Source organism: Lichenostomus cassidix, chromosome 5, assembly GCF_008360975.1.
Source record: "Lichenostomus cassidix isolate B80296 chromosome 5, HeHo_3.0, whole genome shotgun sequence".
In the NCBI taxonomy this organism is placed as follows: Eukaryota; Metazoa; Chordata; class Aves; order Passeriformes; family Meliphagidae; genus Lichenostomus; species Lichenostomus cassidix.
Window position 1 is genome coordinate 21,474,460 of NC_139486.1, and position 8,482 is coordinate 21,482,941.

Below are 8,482 nucleotides of genomic sequence, written 5' to 3' on the forward strand. Positions count from 1 at the left end.
ACTTCCTTCCAGATAGTTGTAGTGAGTCATAAGTTCTTCCCTGAGCCTCCTCCTCTCCAGGCTAAATAACTGCAGCTCTCTCAGCTGCTCCTCACAGGACTTGTGCTCCAGAGCCTTCACTAGTCCAGGCAGACAACATCCACAGCCTTCCCCTCATACACCAGGTGGGTCCCCTGGTCCTAAAAGAAAATCAGGTTGGTCAGGCAGGTCCTGCCCCTCCAAAATCCGTGCTGGCTGGGTCTTATTCCTTACGCACCCTGTAGGCGTAGTGTGGTCATACTCAAGATGATCTGTTCCATAAATTTGCTGGGCACCAAGATCAGGCTGATAGGCCTATAGTTTCCCAGATCCTTCTTTTGGCCCTTCTTATGGTTGGGTTCACATCAGCTAACCTCAAGTCATCTGGGACCTCCCCAGGGAGCCAGGACTGGTGGTAGATGATGGAGACCAGCTTGGTGAGCTCTTCTGCCAGCTCCCTCATCACCCTGGGATGGATCCCATCTGATCCCACAGACTTGTGAGCATCTAAGTGGCTCTGCAGGTCACTATCTGCTTCCTTCTGGATTGCAGGGGGGTATTCTGCTCTCTGTCCCCATGTACTAGCTCAGGAGACCAGTTGTCCTGAGGACAACAAGTCTTGTGGTTGAAAACTGAGGCCAAGAATGTGTTAACTACCTCTGCCTTTTCCTAATCTTTGGTAACTATACTCCCACCCATATTCAATAAAGAATGGAGGTTTTCGTTGCCCCTCCTTTTGCTGTTAATGTATTTATAAAATCATTTTTATTATACTTTAAAACACTTTCATTATCCTTTTCAATTGTTTTTCAATGTTCTCACGGAAATTTCTGCAGCGCAGAGAAGGCTTGCAGGCATATATGCTTATGTACACACATATATCAGAAATCATGAGAGAAGGTATAAATAACAAACTCAGAGCCCTCCTTTTCCACATCCATGAGAGCTGCTGGAGGAGCACTGATGGTTTTATCAACTAGAAATCAAAACTGCTCTTTGATGAAGGGTATGGTTTAGCCCTGGGCACTAAGAGTATTTTATTTTGTCAGTCTGAGTATTGCAACACATCAGGGTTGGGTGTGAGCTCAGTCACCTACACAGCCATATTGCACATGGACTCACAACACATCTGCCCCTGGTGCTGAGGGATGCTCTCATGCTCTCACCAGTGGGATTCCAGTGACAAGAGTTGCAACACTTGTCCTGCTCCTGCTGAACATGAACCAAATGTTGTCCATCATGTGATCAGATCCTCAAGCAGTGTAAATTGATAACCCAAGCTGTGCAGCTGTACTTAGCATTGATCATTCCCTGAAATGCACATTTGGCTGTCTAATACCAGTTTATATTTAAGGGTATTCCATAGAGATGTGTATTGGAAATATCTCAAAACCTGCTGTTCTCCATCCATGAGAATGAGCCAATAAAACAACTGTGTTCATCAAGAATAAAAGAGCTGTTGGCAACTAGGAAAATAATTGCAGAATGAAAAAACCCAGCTTTCTCTGCAGCTAGTCTTCACCTCCTTACTATAAGAAATGAAAATTATAAATAAAATTATATTCAAGGTTCAGTGCAAAACCAATCTTTCCACTAAAGTCTTCTTGCAATAAAGATTGCAATAAAAGAGAGAAAGAACAAAGCAGAAAAATGAAAAAATGTTGCTGAATCATCATAAATAATGTAAAATATTCATCTTCTCTGGAGCAAATACCTAGCTTGATAGTCACCCGATCGAAACTTAGCATTTCTGATTGAACTTTTCTCCCATTGTGAAAAGAAGGAAATTCTCCCATTGTGAAAAGAAGGAAACTCTATGTTGTTTCCAGTTAGTATCTTTCTAAGAAAAAGAACCTGCAATTCAATAATACCTGAGAACCCATGGTAGAAATGTTTGAGACAGCTACCAAATACCAGTATTTTGCAGCTACCAAAATTAATCATTAATAGTTTAGAAGGATGCCAGAGACCAAAGCCAAAATGATACCAAAAGGTTCCTAGTAATTCTTTGTGAGTTATTGTTCCCATCAGGATTCTGGAAACACTGAAACAAAGCAAGGAAATCATCACCACACTGCATTTCCATTCATATTTGCAGGGCTGAAGTTTTACCCAAAAGGGTAGAAATGGGGGAAAAAAACATTTGAAGCAAAAGGTCTCAGCTTCTAAAGGTAATAAACCAGGACATTGTACTCAAGAAAATATCCTGATGACAAGTCTGTTTTCCTGGCTGAATAGTTTTTTTTTAATCCATACCCCTGTGGAAAAGTGCTATAAAGGTAATTTATCTTCCTTCTCCCTGGCTGTGGGACCATGGTGTGTTAAATATTTTCCAAAAGATCAACATAATGTTGGGAACATTTGGTGGGTACCTGAATTAGATTTGTGTGGCAAGGTTTTGGTGGGGGGGGTGGACTAGAGGGGTAGCTTTTGTGAAAAGCTGATAGAGGCATGCCCCATGTCTGACAGACCCAACACCAGATAGCTCCAAGACAGGCTGACTACTGGCCAAGGCCAAGCCCATCAGCAGCTGTGGTGGCACCTCTGCAGTAGCATAGTTAAGAAGAAAAAAAAGTTATTGTGCAGATGTAATTGCAGCCAGAGAAGAACAGAGTGGGAATATGTGAGAGAAACAGCTCTGCAGACACAAGGTCAGTGGAGAAGGAGAGGGAGGAGGTGGCTATTTCCAGATCACAGAAAATCCTAAGGGACCAAGAAGGAACAGCAAGTCCAACTCTTCAGTAAATGGCCCACGTGGGGATCAATCCCATAACCTTGATGTTATTAGCACCATGCTCTAACCAGCTGAGCATAATACTCCATGAGTATTATTACTCACTGACTCAGAGCTGGGATTCCCTTGCAGCCCTTGGTGAAGACCATGGTGAGACAGCTTGTGCCCCTGTAGCCATAGAGGGCCAAGGTGTATCAGTTATCTGCTTGCAGCCTGTGGAGAACCCCACACTGGAGCAGGTGGGTGCCCAGAGGAGGCTGTGACCCTCTGAGCAGCACATGCTGGAACAGGACCTGCCAGGACCTGTGGACCTATGAAAGGAGGAGCCCATGCAGGAGCAGGTTTGCTAGCAGGACTTGTGACCCCCATGCCATGGAGGGGCCATGCTGGAGAAGTTAATGAGGAACTGAAGTTCATGGGAATGACTCACATTGGAGAGGTTTGTGGAGAACTCTCCATGGGACGGACGCCCCAGTGGAGCAAGGGAAGAGTGTGAGGAGTTGTACCCCTGTGAAAGAAGGAGCAGTGAACACAATGTGTGATGAACTGACTACAACTCCATTCCCCGTCACCCTGCACTGCCGCTGCAGTAGAAATGGAGAAAAATTGGGAGTGAAGTTGAGCCCAGGAATAAGGGAGAGTTGAGGAAGGTGTTTTTTAAAATATTATTTTTAATTTATTCTTATTATCCTTCTCTGGATATCCTTCTCTATCCTTCTCAGATCAGATTCTCTGATCTGATTGGTAATAAATTCAAAATAATTTCATTTCCCCCAATCCCCATGTTTTGCCCATGACAGTAATTACTGAGTGATCTCTCCCTGTCTTTATCTTCACCCATGAGGCTTTTGTCATTTTCTGTCCCTGTTCAGCTGAGGAGGGGAATGGCAGAGAGCTTTAGTGGGCACCTGGCATCCAGGTATGGTCAACCTGCCATCCAGGTATGGTCAACCTGCCACAGTACTCCATTTGTTTCCATCTGACTTCATTTCATTTTTGTTTTCCTCACTTGTACGCTGTGGCAGACCTTAATGGCAATGCCTGCAGAGTGTGGGCTTCCTGTTAAATATAATCTCTAAGAAACAAAGCAGCTACAAATGATGAAGGGCAGAGTTAAGGGTGATTACTCTGCCAGCACACTGAGGATACAGGGCCCACATGGCCAGTTGCTGCATCAGCCATATGATGGCTAAACTGGCTACAGTCCCGTAAGTTTCTTTCTCTTCTAGGACAGATGGGAGCTTTTGAACTGTTGGGGGTAGTGAAGCATCACAGCTTAGTCTTGGACCATTACAAATTGTGTAGAAAAGACTATTTGTTGGAAGGAAGCTTCACAGTTGGAAGAGAAAAGGGGAAGCAAATAAAAAGTCAGGGAGATGTGTGCTCGATGTACTGCTGAGGAAATGAGAGAAATAAGTATAGGCTGAACGTGAAATAACTACTCTAAATAATATAATTAAAAAAGATTAAAAATATGCGGAAAAGGTCTACTGTTCTTTTGTCTACTAAAGCACGTGTAAGTTTTGCTATAGATTTTTGTGTTTGCAAATTCACAACCTCCATGGCTCAGGCTGATAGTGGGCATAGTAGAGGGGTGTCCATTTAAAGCTGTGCTATTGCATATTAAAAAAAATATAGTGACTCTACCCTCAGCACAAGCACTGATCCTGACCACAGCCCACTGCTTCTACCCGGGATGCTTAAAAGCCTGAAGCCCAGGCTATCAATCCCCTGCTTTAACGGTGCTCCCAGCACAGAGAGCAGGTCAGCATCTGATTTTTGCTGGCCTCTCCTGGAAAAGCTATGGGAGGTTTCTTCAGAATTATTTTGTTCCTTGCAGCCTTCAGTTAAACAGGCTGACACTGGGTCTGCTGCAGAGAGGGGAATAAAAAGGAGGCTTTTGTAGCATAACAATGCTGTGTGCTGATGTGCAGTGGGAATTATGTAACCAACTCTAAATCTTTCTATAATTAGAACAAGCACCTAGTTAGAGTGATCAGAGCTCTTTTGTGTGTGCCTGCACGGAGCTATGCAAGAAAACCTTGGCTTGAAAGAAAGATGCTGGCTTGATTTCCCTTTCCTTTTCAACTGGTGAATAAATTAAATCTCAGATTACCCCAAATTGCTGTGAAAGACAAACTGTGAAAAGCGTTTCCTTTTCATTCCTTTTGAAGACATTTGCATCCCAGGTGTGAATCTCATGAAATGCAGATGCAAACCCAAAGACTCAGCCTCTCTGTCCCAAGCACCAGAGCAGCAAGAGAAGCCAAACTGCCTGAAGAGAGGACAGAAGGTCAGCATCAGCCCTTCCTATTGAGAATCAATGTCTTTTTTAGATTCACTTTGATAAAGAACATGACTAGATATCCAGAAAGGCTCACTTATACTAGATATCCATCATGTATGGAGAGGAGGCATGGGAAAAGAGAACAAAACAGTCCCAGAAAGCAGGTGATCCTATGATTTCATAGACCCAGAGAAATAGCTTATGAGGAGATATGAAAAGGTTTGGTAAAAAATTGCTACCAGAACACCTTGACCGTTCACTCTTCTATCTGTCCCTCCATCCCGTGGACGGTCAGCAATACAAATATTGAGGCAGATCTACCTTCTGCAGCTATAAATAAGTTCAACTCTAAAAATCACTGTAGCAATGCCAATTCATACAACTTGAAGATGTGGCTAGTGGGATTTCTACTGCTAGAGATCTGTATTTCTCAAATATTTTCTGTTTTTTTCTGATTAGTTCGGGTAACCAGATGAAATACTACAAATATGTGTGTATAGTGGTTAACAGATGTGCAAATCAACGTGGAAGATAGGAAATACAGCAACCTCCAACCTGGAGGCAATTCCAGAAGGTAACATACTCACACAGGTCTTCTGATAGGCCAAGCCCACCCCATTCTTGGTCAAACTTAAATGGAGATTGGCAACTCTTGCCTTTATATCAGCAATAGAAAGTTCAGAGCTGACTCTGGAAGCCATATTATTTTAGAATAGCATCTTCTTACCAATCATACTTTACAGAGCCAATATTTGGATAAGACATTTCTTGACAGAAACATGCCCATTGCCCAAGGACATTCAGTACCTGTGATTCAATAGTCACCAATGTCTGAATGTGACAAGAGAAAGTGATATGGTCTTTGGAGAGCAGGGCTTTAGGTGAGCAGCAAAATCCACTTCTACCAGTATTTTGTTCCTTCAAGGCCTTTGGTTAACCTTGTTGTGTGGTATCAGTTTAGACAATTGCATGCCACCTCCACAACTCTCTCTCATAATTTCTGTTGGCAAAAAAAATTCCCCTTACTTTATTTGCTAAAGCTATTGGTTCCTAAAGGGCACTCTACCTCTTCTTGCAGGTTGTTGGAAAGTGTCAGTGAGCCAATATGTCCTGTGTGAAATGATCTTATCACCTGGGAGTGGAATGCTTCCAAGAGCTTTGCAAAATCCCCCCGGAGGCTGTGGTTTTTACAGTACATGAGAACATTTTTGCCTGACAAAGTTTACTTTTCTACAATGTACAACAAACAACAGAAATTAAACCAGCCTTCATTTCAGTAATTCTGGAGAACACAGACATGGCTTGAAAAATTTAAAGATATTTTTACAAAAACACGAATAAAACTTGTGATTTTTTTCCCCCAGCTATAATTATTCCTTCTGAGTGCTGCCTGTAATGCCTAAGGGAATGTAAAGTACAGGGGTTGCTGGTGTGGTTGAACCTTTCTGTGTAGGTAAATCTCTTCTCTTTCACTGTTTAGCATTCTACCCATGGCATAATTTACCCCTTGAGTTAAGAAGAGTCATTTATTTTGATCATTTTCATCTGACTATGTGTGGCAGCTGTTAGGCATACAGATATCTGATATTAACAATAGCTTATTCCATTACTTTGTATCATCATCATTTGTTACAAGACATTTCATCAACCATTTAATTCTGGATTTGCAAATGTAAAAAGTGCTGAAGTAGATAAAAAAGGTGCAGAGGATTTAACAGCCAAAATCTACCCCAAAAGCCTTCTCGGAATGCATCAGAAATATATTCTTAAAACCAGCTGTGATATTTTCATCAAACTAAAAATGTTCCTGCTCCCAGACATGACAAGACCTCCACAGACCCTGAACTCCTTACTCACCATAACAAAGATAACTTTGGTGTTATCATTTTGTGAATAGAGATGCATTCTGAAGGCATAGAAGGATATTGTCAAAAAAAAAAAGATAAAACCAGAAAGGAATGAATCCTTTTGGTCTCAGAGGGAGATATTTGGGGAAAATATGTTTTAGATTCGCAGAAACATTCCTTGCCTAATGTTTCTTTTCAGAGAATCACCAAACCCAGACTGAGTTGGGAGGGACACACAAGGATCATTGAGTCCAACTCCTGGCCCTGCACAGCACACCCCAAGAATCACACCATGTGCCCGGAGCATTTTCCTCATGCTTCTTGAGCTCTGTCAGGCTTGGTGCTGTGATCACCTTCCTGGGGAGCCTGTTCCGTGCCCAGCACACCCTCTGGGTGAAGAACTTTTTTCTAATAACCAACCTAAACCTCCCCTGACTCAGCTTCATAGCATTCCCTTGGGTCCTGTCACTAGTCACCAGGGAGATCAGTGCCTGCCCCTCCTCTGCCTCTCACAAGGAAGTTGTAGACTGCAGTGAGATCTTCCCTCAGTCTCCTCCAGGCTGAGCAAACTAAGTGATCTCAGTCACTCCTCAGATGGCTTCCCCTCAAGGCCCTTCACCATCTTCTTAGCCCTTCTTTGGACATCCTTTAATAGCTTTATGTCCTTCTTATATTATGGTGACCAAAACCACCCACAGGACTCAAGGTGAAGCTGCTCCTGTTCAGAGTAAAGCAGAGTAGAGCTCTGCCATTTGAAAAGTTACCAGGTCTGGTTCTGAGAAAGTCCAGACTTAGGAGATACATGAAGATGCACAGAGTTCATCAATTCAGAAGGGCATTGTGGGACATTAAGTTTCACTTGACTATTTCTGTATGGGTTCTGGTTGCTCAGGCTTGGCCCAAAGCAGATCTGGTAATAATGAAATTGCCTCTTCCCACGAGATTGCAGCTTTGATTAGAAGATAACAAGGGATAGAAAACTCAGCACCTCCCACAGGTTTTCAAAGGTTAATCACTCTCACTGGTAAATATTTCAACCTAATTTCTCATTTGAATTTCCCTAATTTCCATTTCTAGTCACTGGTTCTTGTTTTGCCTTCCTTTATGAGATTAAAGAGTAGCTTCATATCTTGCATTTCTAATTTGTACAGGTACATATACAAGATGGTCAAATATCCTCTCAGTTTTTTGTAATGAACAAAATATACTATTTTCCCTGTTTTCAACAAAACTAAGCATAATTGCTTTACACCAAAGCCTGAATAGTTCATTTTGCAAATGTTTAAAAAGATTAAAATGTTTCTAAACTTCACACAGTTTTTCAGTTCAGAACTTCTCAGTATTTTTTTCCTAGTTAATATTTTTGACCAGTTAAACCATATGTTGTAAGCATTTAGGTTTGAAACATGATAGGTAATGCAGAGCAAGGACAAGAAATTATTCACATCTTAATTTGCAGCACTTGCATAAAATAAAGACTGTGGTAAGTTTACCAAGCCATATGGTTTTGAATAAGCTCATACAGCCCTTTGTACTGTGTGGTCTTCTCTACCCTGGGCAAAGAGCCTTCCATGTTGGCAAAATTGAAATTAGCCA

At 42.1% G+C, this 8,482-nt stretch overlaps 1 long non-coding RNA gene across 2 annotated transcripts; it reads left to right on the top strand.

Annotated features, from left to right (window-relative positions):
• The first annotated feature begins 1,883 nt into the window (after window positions 1-1,883).
• LOC146436095 (uncharacterized) lies at window positions 1,884-6,402 on the top strand. 2 transcript variants are annotated; one of them, XR_014852519.1, is made up of 3 exons: window positions 1,884-2,189; window positions 5,499-5,613; window positions 6,118-6,402. It is a non-coding gene; the product is annotated as an uncharacterized LOC146436095 (long non-coding RNA). The 2 variants fall into 2 exon arrangements; XR_014852518.1 differs by lacking the exon at window positions 1,884-2,189 and adding an exon at window positions 3,729-5,045.
• Window positions 6,403-8,482: the final 2,080 nt, after the last annotated feature.